At 37.0% G+C, this 16,876-nt stretch overlaps 1 protein-coding gene across 3 annotated transcripts in view; it reads left to right on the forward strand.

The window, feature by feature from the left end:
- Positions 1 to 16,876, forward strand: part of LOC136842563 (uncharacterized) — a 616,302-nt gene that overhangs the window by 376,533 nt on the left and 222,893 nt on the right. For all 3 annotated transcript variants that reach the window (XM_067110026.1, XM_067110027.1, XM_067110028.1), the window contains one exon: positions 10,372 to 10,432. The gene's annotated coding sequence lies outside the window, so the exon portion shown is untranslated. The remainder of the gene's footprint in view (positions 1 to 10,371; positions 10,433 to 16,876) is intronic.

Genomic DNA, 16,876 nt, shown 5'->3' on the forward strand with positions numbered 1-16,876 from the left:
TCAACTCCAGAGGATGCCCAAGTGCACTATACAGGCGACCAAGATGTTGTTCATCCAGGTATGTGAATTCAGTTTTTAGCAAGCTATAACTGTTTGTCAAGTATCCTCGATCCTTTTGTTTCCAAACAACTTACAATTTCATTTCCGAATTATGAAATTTTGTACAAACGTATATAAATTAGTGCGTTGATATCAAAGGTGTTAGAGTCAGTAATTAGTTAGTATTTGTCAATCATGAATCAAGATTGTAGAGTGCACTTCTCAAAGGTAAAAGCATATTTACTATTTTTAGTTAAGCGTACAGGGAAAATCAATTATCTGGTGCAGTTTAGCCATTGATTTTCCCTGTACACTTAACTAAATAGTAAATATGCTTTACCTTTGAGAAGTGCACTCTACAATCTTGATTCATGATTGACAAATACTAACTAATTACTGACTCTAACACCTTTGATATCAACGCACTAATTTATATACGTTTGTACAAAATTTCATAATTCGCTAGATGAATGAAATTGTAAGTTGTTTGGAAACAAAAGGATCGAGGATACTTGACAAACAGTTATAGCTTGCTAAAAACTGAATTCACAAACCTGGATGAACAACATCTTGGTCGCCTGTATAGTGCACTTGGGCATCCTCTGGAGTTGAAGTATCCATTTGTAGACGATTTGTTGCAGGTGACTCATAATCTGTGAAAATCTCCATAGGCTAATCCATGGCTAATCCCACTGTAAAAATAAATCAACAATACGGGTAGGGTAAGATGGGGATAATCCAAACTACCAGGAGATAAATATCCAACAAAAATCAGGTAACCAACTTTACCGAAAATTATAGCGGTTTTCGCTTGTTGATGGAAATGTATGAATTCTGTTGGTGACATTAACAAAACTTTCATTTTGTAGCAGCTACAATGACCTCTTCACGCTTTTGCCGTCAGTGCACCTCATGTGTTCCACTGTAGGCATTATTTAAGGTTCTTTGCAGCGTGCCTTTGGCCCCTAGCTGCAACCCCTTTCATTCTTTTACTGTACCTCTTTCGCCCACCTAACTTTCCACCCTCTCCTAAGAATTGACTCATAGTTACACGTTTCAAACCTTTTACCGTCAATTTCCGTTTCAGCACTGAATGACCTCATAGGTCCCAGTGTTGGCCTTTGGCCTAAATTCTATATTCAATTCAATTCATTCACGCTTTTCTTGTTTCTCTTGGAAATGGTTTCTGTTGAAATCTTGGAGTACGAAGGGTAAATAAATGATAAAATGATAAACCCTTCACCATAATTTTAAGGGTAAGACTGTCATCTCATTCATACACGTATCTTCCGAATTCATATACATTTTACTAGAGCCAAAAGTACTTCAAGATTCAGTGTTGTAACGTTTTCTTGTTCGTTTTGTTTTTATTTTTGTCTTTTATTGTTTGAAATACATAATCTCCTGGTCACATTTACTGGAAAGGCATTTTCAATAGCTGCAACCGTCTCGTAACTTCTCGATATACTCAGTTTTTGGATACACATTCCATTGAAAGCCTTAAGTCAAAAGTTGAAATAAATAATGAAGCTCTTCTTTCTCATATGGAGTTCAAACCAACCCACTGGGAGAAAGAGTGAGGTTACATTAATGGTTAAAAGCTTCATTTAGTTTCAATGTACACCACATAAAGTTTTCCTTTCAAACTCAAACTTCTCTCGCACCTTACTCATACAATATACTCAAATCAGTTATACGTTTCTTTGTGTAAACCCACACTCTTCTTCTCTTTAGAAGCTTTGGTTTTCCTTATTTAACAAGTGCTTTTGTACGCTTTTGCAAGTATATTTAGTACTGCTCTTCTTTATTGAGTTTAGAGTCCCTTTTCCGTATTTTCTCATTATATGGAGGTTTATTTATTTCGCTTGCCTCTTCTGGAACTAAGTAAACCTTACATTGCCTAAGTTCTCTTTTAACTCCTCATGGGATATTTTTCACCTCGTTTGTAATTCCAAAAAGTTTTTTTGGCTTTCCTCTCTTCAATTTCTTTTATTATCCTCTTTGCATCATTGACAGTCACTTCCATAATCATTGTAAGATACGCCTTAACAACGTCAAAAATGGCATAATTTACATTGTTCAGGTCAGCAGTTGGGAAAAAGCATCTTCCCATTGGAATCTCTGTTTTGATGCTAATTTAGTCAAGTTCAGGAACTTTCACCTATCTCTTACAAAATATCTCCTTTTTTTTTATATTCATCGTCTTGTATACTGTACCTCTAAATGATTTTTTATTTTAATTTTGTTCTGTAACTCCAATGTCTCATCCGTTTGGTGCTTGAAAGACCCATTTTGAACCTTTCAGACTCACCATTAGATCCTACCATTATTGATTCTTTAATATTTGCCTATTCTCCATATTATTGAGTCCTTTCTTTCACTCTCACTTTTGTTTATTGTTGACCTAAATATATTTTTAGTAATATTCTAAACCTTTCTTTCAAAATAAAACTGAAGGCGATATCAAACCACTGTTTGGTATGCTTTTACCAAACAGTGGTTTGATGTCGCCTTCAGTCACCCCTCACTAACATCATATACTTCAGCTACCCTTTATTACCACAGTTTTTCCTGTCTAAATACAGCCGTGCTCATATTAAGAGCTTTCTTGAACATTCATTCTTTATCATTGCCGAATTTAGATCATGTGCCCAATATGTTTCCTTTTTATTGCTCTTACACACAAATAACTGTCATTTGCCTTAATGGAAATTTGTGACTTTGATTGTTATTATCCTAGGTAGCAAGCAGAGAAATAGATGTTCACCCAGATGTCAAACTTAAGAATTAGATGTATTGAAAGGAAATAATTTCAAATGCATTGTCTACCTTAACCATTATTCTTTTTTAAATGTTTTTATTCTTTTGCATAATGGTGTAATTTCTGTATTTGTATGTAAACAGCAAAAATAAGTGCAGCACCTCTGTGTACATGTAAACAGCATTAATTATGGTGTGCAGTCTAAGTACCTACAGTATAGGAAGACAAATGTTCTTTATATTTTATGTATACATTTATGTGTGCATAGACATATATGTTGTCATCGTTGCATTTTTATTAGGTTACTATGTTCATATTGTAAAGCCTTTAAGGCTTCCCAGATTAAATCTGGTTTACTTGCCAGCTTCAGCAGCCAGTCATGAAACGTCCCTAAAGTCATATGCTTATTTGTTATTGGAGTTACCTGTCACCAGTTTTCTGTCCACATCCACAGTCAACTACCTGTCACTAGTTTTTTCCCATGACCAGTCAAAATAAAATAATTTCTTTGAGTGAGGTTATCCGTTCTGCAGACCCCTGCATTTCACAAAAATCCTGACCTTTAATGGACTCTTCAAAAAAATCCTGACCCTTAATGGACTCAATACTGACTTTCCCTACCTCTAACAAGAAGACACAAATGGAATAAACTTAGCACCTGGTTTTTGGCTACACTCTTCTGTGATACCCCAAGGCCGCCCTGCAATGGTCCAGAGAGCCAGCAATGTATTCACATAAACCACCTTGCGATTAATGGACTCAATACAGCCATTTCTACTGCTACACAAAGTCACTGATGTCTAAATATTGTGCTTATGCTCTGGCTTTGCTCTCCTTCAAGAGCCCCAGGTTGTCCTCCACTAGCCTGGTAGACACGTCCATCATGGTATTCACATAAACTCCCCAGTGATTAATGGACTCAAAATGGCCGTGCTTTATGGCCTGTATAGCCATTAGCAGCTAATTAAGACATAACGGTTTGGCTTCATCACCCAAGAACATGAAGACTAACTGTCAGAGTAAAATATTGTAAAGAAAACACACACACACACACAACGTCCTTGGGCAATCAACCAAACACAGACCCATCAACCTCTTTTTGCATCCGTTCTTGACAACAGAGCTATCTGTCTGGTTTTGTAGGGCAAACACTCAGTGCTGCCTCCACAACACTAAAAGTTTCTCAAAGAAGGCAGACTATGTACTCGAGGCAGCTCTAGGCACCCTTTTCTACTTGATGCTCAGAGTGAGAGAATATCATTTGAAGACCTGCATGCATTCCTGATAATTGAATTCTCCCTGCCCCCATACTCCAGTGTCTAGCCAATCTTTGCCCATCTAAATACTCTGCTGGGACAAATTCAAGTCCAAGACTTCATTGGGCCCCATGGGTTTCACCACCCATGTGCAGGAGGTTTCTGATGTCATCAGGCTAGACCTCAAGCAGAGTACTGGGATCCCAGCAAAGTGTGGCTTATACCACCACATAAAAATAACAGGCCCATTTTCTACTTAAGATTTCTCTAGTTTCCCACAGGAAGACGTATTGCCGTGAAGAAAGCATTCAAGGAGAAGGAATGCATGTGCCTTTGCCAGAAGGTCTCCAGCCCTTGGGCCTTCCCATTTCATGTGGTGAAGAAAATATATGGATTTTGATGTCCATGCAGAGACTACGAAAGGAGTGCAACTACTACCCACTCACCAGCCTGGCAGCAGTTTTCACCTCTGTCCTCTATGGGGCACAAGCTTTTCTAAGTTCAACCTGAAGAAAGGCTACTTCCAAGTTGTAGCCCACCAGTATGTCCCAAAAACGATGGTCATAATACACTTTGGTATCTGCACTCTCAACTGCTGTACCTTCCACAAGCTTATGGACAACATTCTTGATGACCTTCCTTTCTGTGTCTTCTACATCGACTGTATCTTCATCTTTTCCAAGATCTTAGAAGTATGTCAGAGCCATCTTTGCTCTACTCATGATAATAGTTTGGTGGTTTGTTCCAAGAAATATGTCTTCAGGGCCTTTGTTGCAAATTCTTGGGCCATCAAGTCTCCTGCAAATGGTGTCTTCCCCTTGCCCTCCAAGGTGTCATACTCTCAGGGAACACTCCACTGCATAAAAGGTCTCCAGGAATGGTAAACTATTACTGCTGATTCCTGCTGATCATCAGTCAAATCAGGGCTCCCTCTGCAACATCCTCAGTAGTAACTCTGAGACCCCAAGGAGGGCCCCTGCTTAATGAGACACATTCAGAGCCACCATGGATGCCATATTATCCACCATCACTTAAACATTCCAAAATCCACTGGCCAAACTCATGCTAATCACGGACACCAGGAATGTCACTACAGGTGCCATACTAGAACAAACAGTCAACAAGAAGGCCATCATTTGGTTTCTTCACCAGAAAACTAAACCCCCTAGAGAGGAACTAAAGCACCTTCCACCAGGAATGTTTCACTGTACACCCTTACCCGACACATCAGGCCCATATTTGAAGGCACAACTATTAGCATTCTTATGGACCACCAACCACTCATATATAGCCCATACCAAAAATTAAGATGCAAACTCCACCTGCCAGCAGCACCATCTCTCAGCCATTGCCGATTTCTGATGCACCATACAGTGTATGCTTGGCAGAAAATAACTTGCGGCAGTTGCGCTATCCAGAATAGATATCAAAGGAAGCTAGCTGGGAATAAAATACAATGAGCTCACCGATGCCCAATTCTGAGACCAGGAAACCTTTGGAATCATTGGAGGTACTATCCTCTGTGACATCAACACCTGCAGTCCTTGCCTCCTTATGCCAGCTGCTCTTGAGAGAAAGGTATTCAACTGCCCCTCCAGGAGGGCAAAAGCCAAATTACTAATACAAGAATTTATTTGGCATGGATCCAAAATGGACTTGAGAAATATGGGCCAGACAGTGCCTCAAGTGCCAAACAAGTATAATAACCTGTCATGTGAAATCTGGCTTCTGTGAATTTCACACAAACCAGATGTCTTTTCAGACATCTCCATGTCGACATAGTAAGCCCCTATCCTCAGCTATAGATAAATCATAGCTAAAAACCCATGCATACAATGGCTAGAGACTATACCAATGTTGGAAGCAACTTCACACACCAGTGCTGAGACATTACTAAATGGCTGGGACAGCCACATCGGCATACCTGATAATATGACCTCTGATGGAGTAATAGCCTTCATCTCCAAGATATGGACTGCTTTTGCCAAATCTATGGGATAAAAAATCCCCCACATCAGTGCCTACAGCCCTGCTGCTAAAACATGGCAAACTGGCAGAGAGAGCCCATTGCTCCTTCATGGCTGTCCCTATAGCCAGATGCAGTGGTCTAGACTGGAAGTCACAACCACCCTGGGTCCTCCTCTGCCTCCACACCACTTCAAAGGAAGAGATCAACACCTCCTCTGCTCCCCTAACCCCCACCCCCACGCCCAAGTTGACATTTAACCCAAAGAAGACCTCTTAAGGCTCCTCAGGGTTGTCAGAATGTACCACCTGGAAATAACAGCCTCAGTGATACAAAGATACAGTACTCTCAGAAACCTCCATAAGTGCAGCTTCATATTCCTGCCAGACAACCACCATGAGAATCTGCTAATGACTCCATACAAGGGCCCTACCTTGTCCGTGAACATAAGAAAAAACATTCAGGCTACAACTACATGGACAAGAGGATTGGGTCTTCATTGACAGAATGAAACCTGCTTGCTTGAAAGTTGACAAGGCCCTTTGTCACCCAATCTCAGTCTTCATGCCAAGTCTGATGTCTACAAAACTCAGTCTGTAACAAAACAATTTCTTGTAAATCACAATGTAGAACTTATCAGCATCCTGAAAGGTATCTACCTATTAAGTATTTAGAACAATTGCATCAAGTTGCCTTTAAAATGTATATTTAAACTTTATATATTTGTGATTTATTCATGGCAGCCTATAAGAATATATTGCCAGAGTCTGGTTTAGCCACCAACTGTGGTATCTAATAGTGAAGTGACTGTGGCCATATGCATATACATCATGCCTGGTCAACTATCTGTTAACTAATTTTCTGTCTGCATGCCTTGTTAAAGCAAGTCGGTATTGGGGAATAAAGTTAGTCTTACCCTGGACTACTGCGTGTGTCTTTTCCCTAGAATATAAATGAGTTAGGAAGTGTCCTTCTAGCTCCTTGCTGTCCTTTAATATTCATAAACTTAATTTGTATTTTCAGCTTCGTACTGATTTTTCATTTACTATTTTATATGAAGGAAATTTTTTTTTTACATTTTGATAAATGTGCAGAAACTTTGATTCAGAGATTTCTGGTCATTTTTAGTCCTCTGTCTTTGTAGCGCAAAGTTCAGTGCTTTGTTAAACTAAATTAAACTGGGACTTGGTATTCTCCAAGCATCCTCACTAAATCATTTCAACTCCACTTTAGTGATATTGTAGCTCCTTTTACCATGCTACAGACTATCTTATCTATAGGTAACACTTCTCCCTTTCAACCACAGTTTTGAACCTTCAGATTTGTGTAAGCAATAACTGTTTGTTTTTTTATATGACAACTCAGATATCATTTCTGACTTGTAAATGCACCCGTTAACAAGTGATTTGGAGGAACTCACCTGTATCACCCGTGGAATTAGTAGTTAAAGTACATAGACATTGCCTCCCAAATTCTAACTTTGATGGAAGACTTGACTAACAGCAAAAATTACCTGGATAAAGCCTCTCTTGATGATTGAGTTACTTCTTGAAACTACTTCTTGAAACTAGTTGTGGTAACCCATAAAGTTAAGAGTAAAAGGTGCTTTTAAAAAAATGCTAGATATTTGTAAGCAGAGAATACATCTCGTAGTTTTTTATTTTAGTTTATAGTAATGCATAACATCACTACCCTCAAACAGTTATCGTTGTGCTTCAACAATTAATTATATTTTTACCTGTTTATTTGTTGATTTATCTTTTCGTCTAATAAGTGATCTCTCCTTTCTGTATTACCTATTACCTTCTCTAATTTCTTTCAAATGGGCTGTATATTCTTTGGAAGCGTAAATTTCAAGTCAGTGGCCCTGAAGACTTGTTCCATATGAATTGGGTTTATTTTCTGAATAATAATAATAATAATAATAATAATAATAATAATAATAATAATAATAATAATAATAATAATGATGATGATGATGATGATGATAACAAGCACAGGATGATGATGATGATGATAACAAGCACAGGACTTGATGTGACAAGTGTAAGTTCTTAATTACTATAAAAGTCTGAAAGTACTTGAAACCATGATCCCATAGTATTGTGGCAGTCGTACTTAAGGTTTTTTTTCCATTGGTATGTTAATTTAGTAATTTGATACTCTTTTTATCTGAAAGCTTGCTTGCTATAGATAAGTACATATGTTTATAATGAGAAACTGACAGAGCGGGAACCCATTGTCATAATAGATTAATGACAGAATCTGGATCAAAAGGAAACAAGGAAAAGAATGGAATGAGAAGTTGTATTTAACTCTAAAGGAAGAAATAAACTGTCTTCTAAGAGACGTAAAATGTTATAGAAATCAGGTGGAGCAAATGCAAGAAGAGAATTCCAGAGCTTGGAATATTATGGAAAATTAATATTTTAGCAGGGTATATGACCGGTGATCTCCACAGAGCAAATGTGGTACGTGAGAACTCTGAAGGTATTGCACGACAACTATCCCTCTTTTGTGAGACTTAGTTATCCTGAGCTGGATGTTCCTGTTTATTTAATCTCACCAAAACCTTTTCGCAGGTTTCATTTTAAAGATGAACCATCAACACTTACGCATAAGGTTGGGCTATATGCTCTGAATACCATACATTCATTCATCATACCTACTTATTTGGATCGTGAATCTTCGTCATACTTAATTTTCTTCTTGCTCATGTAGAATCTGCTGATTTTGTTTCTTTTCCACTACCTTCCTTCTTGCCATGCATCCTTGTGCTCGTTTCACCTATTGGTCAAATTTTATAAGGAAGCCTGCAGTGTATATAAATCACAATATGGCCTCACCCTACCAGAACTGATGTCGGAGAAATCAGTCATTCTTCATTTAATTTTACATTATGTGGGAAAATACTCAGCTGAAACTTGTTCCACATTAAGATCATACATCACTGTTCGTAAGTTTTTTTTTTTTCATCAGATACTTTGAATTATTCATACAGAATTTATTCCCTCTGGTTAGGACCAAAATTTCAAATCTGTTTCTTCTGTTTGCAAACCTGTATGTTTTAAAGTATTGATTCCCCTCTGCATGATCTTTTTAAACGTTTTAAAGACATTCTGTGAAATTCAGACAAGTTGTAGATACTTCTGCTTGTCTGGTGACCAAATGGTTATTGGACTCGATTACGTTTAGCACTTTTGAACACTAATTGTGTTACCTTACTTAGAAAGACTTTAATTACAACGCAGATACACCAGTATTCTTTTGTCAGTATAAAACGTTTTTCCTAAGTACAGTGACCAGTAAGCGAAATTTTCTATCACATTTTATTTTCTATTCCGGTATTATAACTTTCCAGCAAAAATCAACTTGTGCATTTATTTCTTTGCAACTCTGTTTGATAGAGACCCAGTTTTTCCTTGCAGGTGTTTGAGTGTATTGCAGAAAGAATTGCATGAAATGGAATTTAATTCATGAAATTGACGAAAATGTTTAGTTTTACATTAGTTTAAGGTAACTCATAAATGGTTATAAAAGGAACAAGACTCCCCATATTCAGAGACTATACTTCATCGTCCATGTCTGCGAGATTGTTCATAAATTTCTTGTGTAGGTAAGGGATGTCGAAGGGCTGCTGTACAGTGGTTGAACGTGATTTATATGGTATCTGAGCATTAGCTGGTTGGTAGATTGTTATAATAATGACCCCTACCCTATAATCAGAAATCTGGCATTCTTGTTTCTTTCATGCAGAGTCAAGCATGACTTGAATCTTAACAAATGGGCGGTTCTCAACCCTTTCAGTTGTAAGGGTAGGTTATCAGGTGCTTAACGTAATTTTTATTTGATTATATGTATGTTTTGTTGAAGATATACAGGTATTTGTGCTCCTTCTAGTATAGTGTTTAAAATACATGCATCCACTTAACTTCGTTTGGGTTTTGGGCGTTTTCAAAACCTTATAAAGAGTTACACAATTTTGAATTAGATGAAAGTTTTTAGAATTTTGATATTTCGTTTTTGAATATTTCTTTATCTATCTATCTGTCTATCTATTTATTTATCTATATATATATATATAATATAATATATATATATATATATATATATATATATATATATATATATATATATGTGTGTGTGTGTGTGTGTGTGTGTGTGTTTTTATAAAAATTCTCATTGATATTGTTTGGATACGGAAATCAAGTTTATTTTGAAGATGCAGCGTAATTTATAGAAGGTAATTGATTTTTTCTTTTTAGGTAAAGCCCACCTTGTTAGTGATACATCAGCTTATTTGAATTCTAATTAAGGAAGGCAGTTTTCTTATATATTTGTCTTTGCAGGATGAAGTAGGGGCAGTAGAAGACAATGATGTATGCGCAGTTCAGTATTTACCTGCTGACGGTAAGTATAATACATCTCTTATTTCTGGTATAACTGGTCATTATATCCGTGTTTGTCTTTGAAGAATAAATTTGTAATCGCAAAGCATAAGTTGTAAATAGGCATAATATATATTAGCAAAATATTTACCATATATAGTGTGAATCAACAATTGACCAAATACAATCTCAAAAATATTAATCGAAGGGGAAAGGGTGAAAAGGGGAGTCGAGTTTTATTATTAATATAAAAATTATAATATATTTGAAAACTCTTATTCCCAACCAAAAAGAGCGTGAATAAGATAATATGAGTGTGTCTGTAAATGATCTCGGCCTTGCATATTGCCGTAGGTCAACCGGGTAACCATCAACTTACAAAATAGAAGTTTCTAAGTGGAAAGCTAAATTTCATGTGTAAAATGCTCTTTGACTTTAATAACCTGTTTCAAAGATCCAAAATGACATAAAGGAGACAGAATTTTAAGATGAAACTATTTCGGTTAACTAAAGCAATACAGTCTGTGGTCTCTTTAGGTATCCTGAGTAGCTGGCTAGGAATGACATTTTCCCCATTTATCAATGACTGAGGCATACCCAGAGAATCATCACATAACGGTGGAGGAGTGTGGGGGTCTTTACTTTGAATGTATGGAAAAACACAAAAAGGAAAAGACAAAGGGGGAACTTCCCTTCCAACTTGATTGTTCCAAGCAGGTATTAATCCAGAGTGTTCGCACAGGGCTGACCCAGTTGTTAAGCAAATAGATTTTTTTCCCCCTGAGTTCTGTCTCAGGAGGTGCGACAGAACTAAGAACACATTAGTAGATGTTACCTACAAAGAATTTTAGTAAAAATCCTGAACCTAAACGAGGGGTAGCTAGCCTGTGTAAAGTTACCTAGTGGCTAGCTAACTTTCATTTGTACAGAATGCTCTCTGATTTTGAGAAACAGTTTGTCTCAGAGATCAAGTATGTTTGTGAAGACAGTTGATACATATTCCTGAATTTTGAAAGGATGAAATATTTATTTCATGAAGCTAAGCATTCAGCTGAGGAGGTCCCTCTCCCTGATACTTGTCATCCTGAACCTAATCTTACAAAATTTGCATTTCGTTCTAGGGATGTTTTAAGATAATTCTCAATAATCTTGATAGTTGAGGTGAAGACCCTAATGGTTTACTTCCCTTTGTTTTTGAAAAAAGTTTCTAGTGTGCTGTCTTCCAAGTTAGTAGATTCTATAGATTTTTATGTCGATGTAGTACCTTTGCGCGTGTGTGTAAATTTAGTGATACAGTGCCTGTTCCAAAGAGTGCCATATCTGCAGACTGCAGTAACTACAGGTTGTTGGCCTGGAAAACAACTTGTTCAGTATGCCAATGATGCAACACTTGTGGGTGTCGTAAAGTCTCCACTTATGAGAAATGAAGCTGCCCTTCGTCTCAATCTGGACAGGGAGCGGATTAGTGAATAGTGTAGTCAGTGGGGTATGAGGCTGAACTCCAGTAAAACGGAAACATTGATTCGCAAATCTTGTACAGACTTTCCACCTCATCCTCCCCTCCAAGTTGGTGGGACTGCTGAGTGAGTCTGAAGCTTTAATTATTCTAGGTGTAACTTTTGACTCGCCTCTTACTTTTGAGAATCATGAAATGAAAGTTTCAAAAGATGCTGCACGAAAATTAGGTATTGTACGAAAGGCCTCATATCTTTATAACAGTGATAAAATTAATGCAACTGGTTTAGGTCATTTGTGCTTCTTTTACTAGAATACTATTCTGCCAGAGATTTATCTGTTTTCAGATAGAGTGGTTCATTGTGGTAGGTTCCTGTTTCCTAATATTAGCAGTTATTACTTGGACCATTGACAGATGGTCTCTTGTTTGTCATTTTTCCATAAGTTGTATTTTAACAGAGACCTTTCACATTCTCGATTGATCCCTGATCCCCTTTTCCTGCCGAGAGCAACCAGATTCGCTGAACAGCAGCACCAGTATGCAGTAAATATAGCTCACTGTCGAACTTCTCAGTTCCAGGGGTCCTTTATTCCTTAAACCGTTGGACTGTGGAACAGTCTCCCTGAGGATGTTTTGCAATTGGAACCTCAAAATTTCAAGTGAAGATGCAATGCATTACTACCCAAATACTATTTTCCTTGCATTTGAATACATTTCTAAATGTTTAATAATCCATTAATTATTTTTTTTACTAAGTTAGATCTCTCCTTTCTGTATTTTCCCTTATCTCATCTTACTTCTTACAAATGAACACCATATTCTTTAGAAGCTTGAATTTCAAGTCAGTGGCCCCTGTGGGTTTGTTCCATATGAATAGGTGGCATCTTCTGCATAATAATAATAATAATAATAATAATAATAATAATAATAATAATAATAATAATAATAATAATAATAATAATAATAATAATAATAATAATAATATTTTTGTATATGTATAAATTCTCGTATTTTGTCAAGCTTAAACGGCATTTCTTGTCGATAAATCTTTTGTTATAAGCTTAAATTCACAAATATTGCATGAACATACAAATTCATCAGTGTGATCCCAAACACCAACTTAATCTTTACACAGTGAAAGCTAGAATGTATCGAAATCTCATTCTTGTTATGATTAGATACCGAGTTCAACAGTTGTTTTCCCAGGAGTTTCTACTTCTTAAGGTAATATTTTACCATGTATTTCCAGATAGACATTTAACTCTTGATCAGTTGTGTTCTCTCCTGAAAGGCGTATTGTAACAGGTTATTTCAACAAAAGTACTCTATAGCAAGCATCATTCAAGAACATTCATGCCTTACATGAAGCTCTCCATCTTAAATAGTCCTTGAGCACTACTGCCTTATGAGAGTAGCTCCAGAACGTAAAGAAAATTCGGTGAAAGAAACTGTATATACTGAATAATGGAGTATTACACATCACCGATTGCTGTAATGAAATCAGCACTATTTTCCGTAGTTGTCACAGCATTAATAGCTCAAAAAGGCTTTCATAACTCCTTCAAAGGAGCAGAATAAACGAAGACAAATTCCTTCTCGTCGTAATTCATCTTTCTGAGACCTGTCCTTAAAAGAGAAGTTTACATAAGCAGCATTATACTTTATTTAACTTAAAGGAGCATATTAATTATCAAAATTGTTATCATTATTATTCAGAAGATGAAACCAATTCATATGGAACAAGGCCACAGGGGCCATTGACTTGAAATTCAAGCTTCCAAAGAATATGGTGCTCATTAGGAAGTAAGAGAAGGTAAATGGAAATGCAGAAAGAAGAGATTTCACTTAAAAAGAAAAAAGAAATTAATAAATACATAAAATGCATCAAAATGCAAGGAAAATGCCTTAGGGTAGTAATGCATTGCATCATCGCTTGAACTTTTGAAGTTCCAGTTGCATAACATCCTCAGGGAGACTGTTTCACAGTCCAACGGTGTTTGAGGAATAAAGGACCTCTGGAACTGAGAAGTTTGACAACGAGGCACATTTACTAGATATTGGTGCTGCTTTTCAGCGAATCTGGTTGCTCTCAGCAGGTAAAGAGGATCAGGGATCAATTATGAATGTGAAAGATCTCTGTTAAAATACACCTTATGAAAAAGTGGCAAATGAGAGACAACCTGTCACCGTCCAAGTATTAGCTGCTACTATTAGGAAACAGAAACCTACCACCGTGAACCACTCTATCTGAAAATAGATAAATCTCTGGCAGAAGCAGACAGCCACACTGCAGAACAGAATTCTAGTAAAGAAAAGAAAAATGACATAAAACATGTTGCATTGATTTTATCACTGGTATAAATGTATGGGGCTTTACGAGCAATACCTAACTTTCGTGCAGCATTTGCTGAAACTTACATTAGATGTTTCTCAAAAGTAAGATGTGAGTCGAAAGTTACGCCTAGAATAGTTAAAGCTTCAGACTCATTCAGCAAAGTTCCATCCACCTGAAGGGGAGGATGGGGTGGAAAATCTGTACTAGATCTGCTAATCAATAGTGTTTTCGTTTTACTTGAGTTCAGCCTCATACCCCACTGACTACACTGTTCACTGATCCGGGCCATGTCCCGATTGAGGTTGATGTGGTAGCTCCATTTCTCTTGAGTGGAGACTTGATTAAACCCACAAGTGTTGCATCATCGGCATGCTGAACGATCTTGCTTTCCAGGGCCAACAACCATATCACTTGTATACACTAAAAATAACAGTGGACCAAGAACACTACCCTGTGGAACTCCGGACAAAATAGGTCTTGGTTCACTAAAGATCCCATCCACAGCAACTTGCTGCTGCCTACCTGTAAGGAAATCTTGACGTAATCCTAAAACACATCCACCCACTCCACGATTCTGATGTTTATAACTAAGTGCCTCGTGATTTACTAAATTGAAAGCAGCACTAAAATCTGTTTGAATTACTCTGCGCTCAAAACCCCGTATTAAGGTTCTCTTGCAAATGGCATGTCAAGTCTAAAAGAGCATTTCAGATATCTAACTGCTTTCTATATGCATTTTGGCTATCAACTAACAATCCTTTAGAGTTCACATACTTATATTGTGGCTTAAACATAAATTTTTCAGCAACTTTGTAGAGCACAGGGAGGATAGAGATTGGCCTGTGGTTAATGCAGTCTGCTGACTGATATGCCACTCTTTTGAACAGGCACTGTATTACTAAGCTTGCGCTCATCCACAAAGATTATGTCAACATAAAAATATATAGAATCTATTAATCTTGGAAGACAACACACTAGAAACTTTTTTTAGAAAACAAAGGGAAGAAAACCATCGGGACCTTCTCCACTCCAACTATCAAGATTACCCAGAAGTTTCTGAACATCCCTAGAGCAGAATGCAAATTTTGTAAGAATAAGTTCATGATGACAGGTATCAGGGAGAGGGACAGCCTGACCCAAAGATTGGTGATGCCAATTTGGTCCTTCAGAGATGAGGCTAAGTAATTCCTTCAAGTTTTCTCTTCAAGAAATATTTGTAATTTCTGTTGGCTGTATGGTAAGTTCTATCTGCAGCATAGTGAGACTCAACAAAAATAGTGTAATTTTCATTTGGATTATTATATCTCCAAGTGTTGAATTTTGTCTGTCTGTCATGGCAAGCTCGTCTACATTATCATTAAACCATGGCTGGTCTTTTGTCTTGAATTTGAAGATCTTTCTAGGGACATATCTTATTAAAATAGCCATCAACATTTCATTTAACTTCTTGGGATCAGGATCTAATATAGCATATGAAACAATAATTGCCTGTCAAGCTTCAATAATGCAATTCCAGTTGGCTCTAGATTTCAGCTAGACCTATTTTCCCGTGGTGGCATTAGGAATATACAGACTGACAGATATGTCTATCACAATGGTGCAGTGACCAGAAGTGCGTATATTTTCACAGACCTAGGACTTCACAGTAGCTGGAACATCTGTGAATATGAGGTCTAATCCATTACCAGAAATATGCATAGATAAAATCGGAGGATACACAGAACTCAAGAGCAGACCGGCCGTGTTGATCTGTGAAATTTAAATTTAGCCACTCACTGAGCTTTGCATTAGAGTCTATAACAAATGAAGCTTTTGAATCCTGAGACTGAGCCATATTAATTCTTTCCAAGAGACAGTCATATATACTGTAGAGTCAGAGATATTTAGATTGCGGTAAACAGCAAATAAGTACACATTGAAGAACTTACTGGAAATTTTAAAACGAACTTCATGGCAACTACACCAAATTTTTCTGACGATAAATAGGTTATCCTGACTTAGTGTATACAGCTATACGTTGTGCATGTGGAATGTTGTGACGATAAATAAAATCAGGGCCATCAAACTCTGGGATTAGCAACTCAACCTTTGGCTTGTTACTACTTACAAAGAGGTTCAGATAAAAACATGAAATTGTAGTTGTGGGCACAACTCTTAAGATCAAGAAAGTTTGACCTTAAGCCTCGAATATTTGAGTAAAGTACTTTGCAATTTTTCTTACTGTAATGAGTAACAGGCCCGGGGTTGAGCTCAGTGTTTCCTGAAAGAATTGAAATAATATAAAATCAGTAGCAAAGCTAATAACTAGACTCATAATAATAGTAATATTGTAAAAATCAACAGAACAGTAAACAACATACCATCAACAACAACAGTATTTATATTATTACAAAAATTCTGTTGAAAGTATACATAAACATGACCATATGTCTTTGAAAAAAGTGCCAGAAGCAATTGGTCAACAAGGTGGGGCTGGTACACCTTCTAAGACAAATAAGAAAAATGCCAGGTTTGCCACAACAACTGGGGGAGGATTAGGATGGATTTAGAAATTATAAAACTCTCACAAGGAAAAGATTAGGTAAAGATGAAGGCACTTTACTGGTAATCCACCAAGCAAATTTTGCTTTCTCATCAGCCTGTCCTACACACTTTCTGCAAAAACAGGAAAGTAA

The sequence above is a fragment of the Macrobrachium rosenbergii genome, chromosome 10, assembly GCF_040412425.1.
Source record: "Macrobrachium rosenbergii isolate ZJJX-2024 chromosome 10, ASM4041242v1, whole genome shotgun sequence".
In the NCBI taxonomy this organism is placed as follows: domain Eukaryota; kingdom Metazoa; phylum Arthropoda; class Malacostraca; order Decapoda; family Palaemonidae; genus Macrobrachium; species Macrobrachium rosenbergii.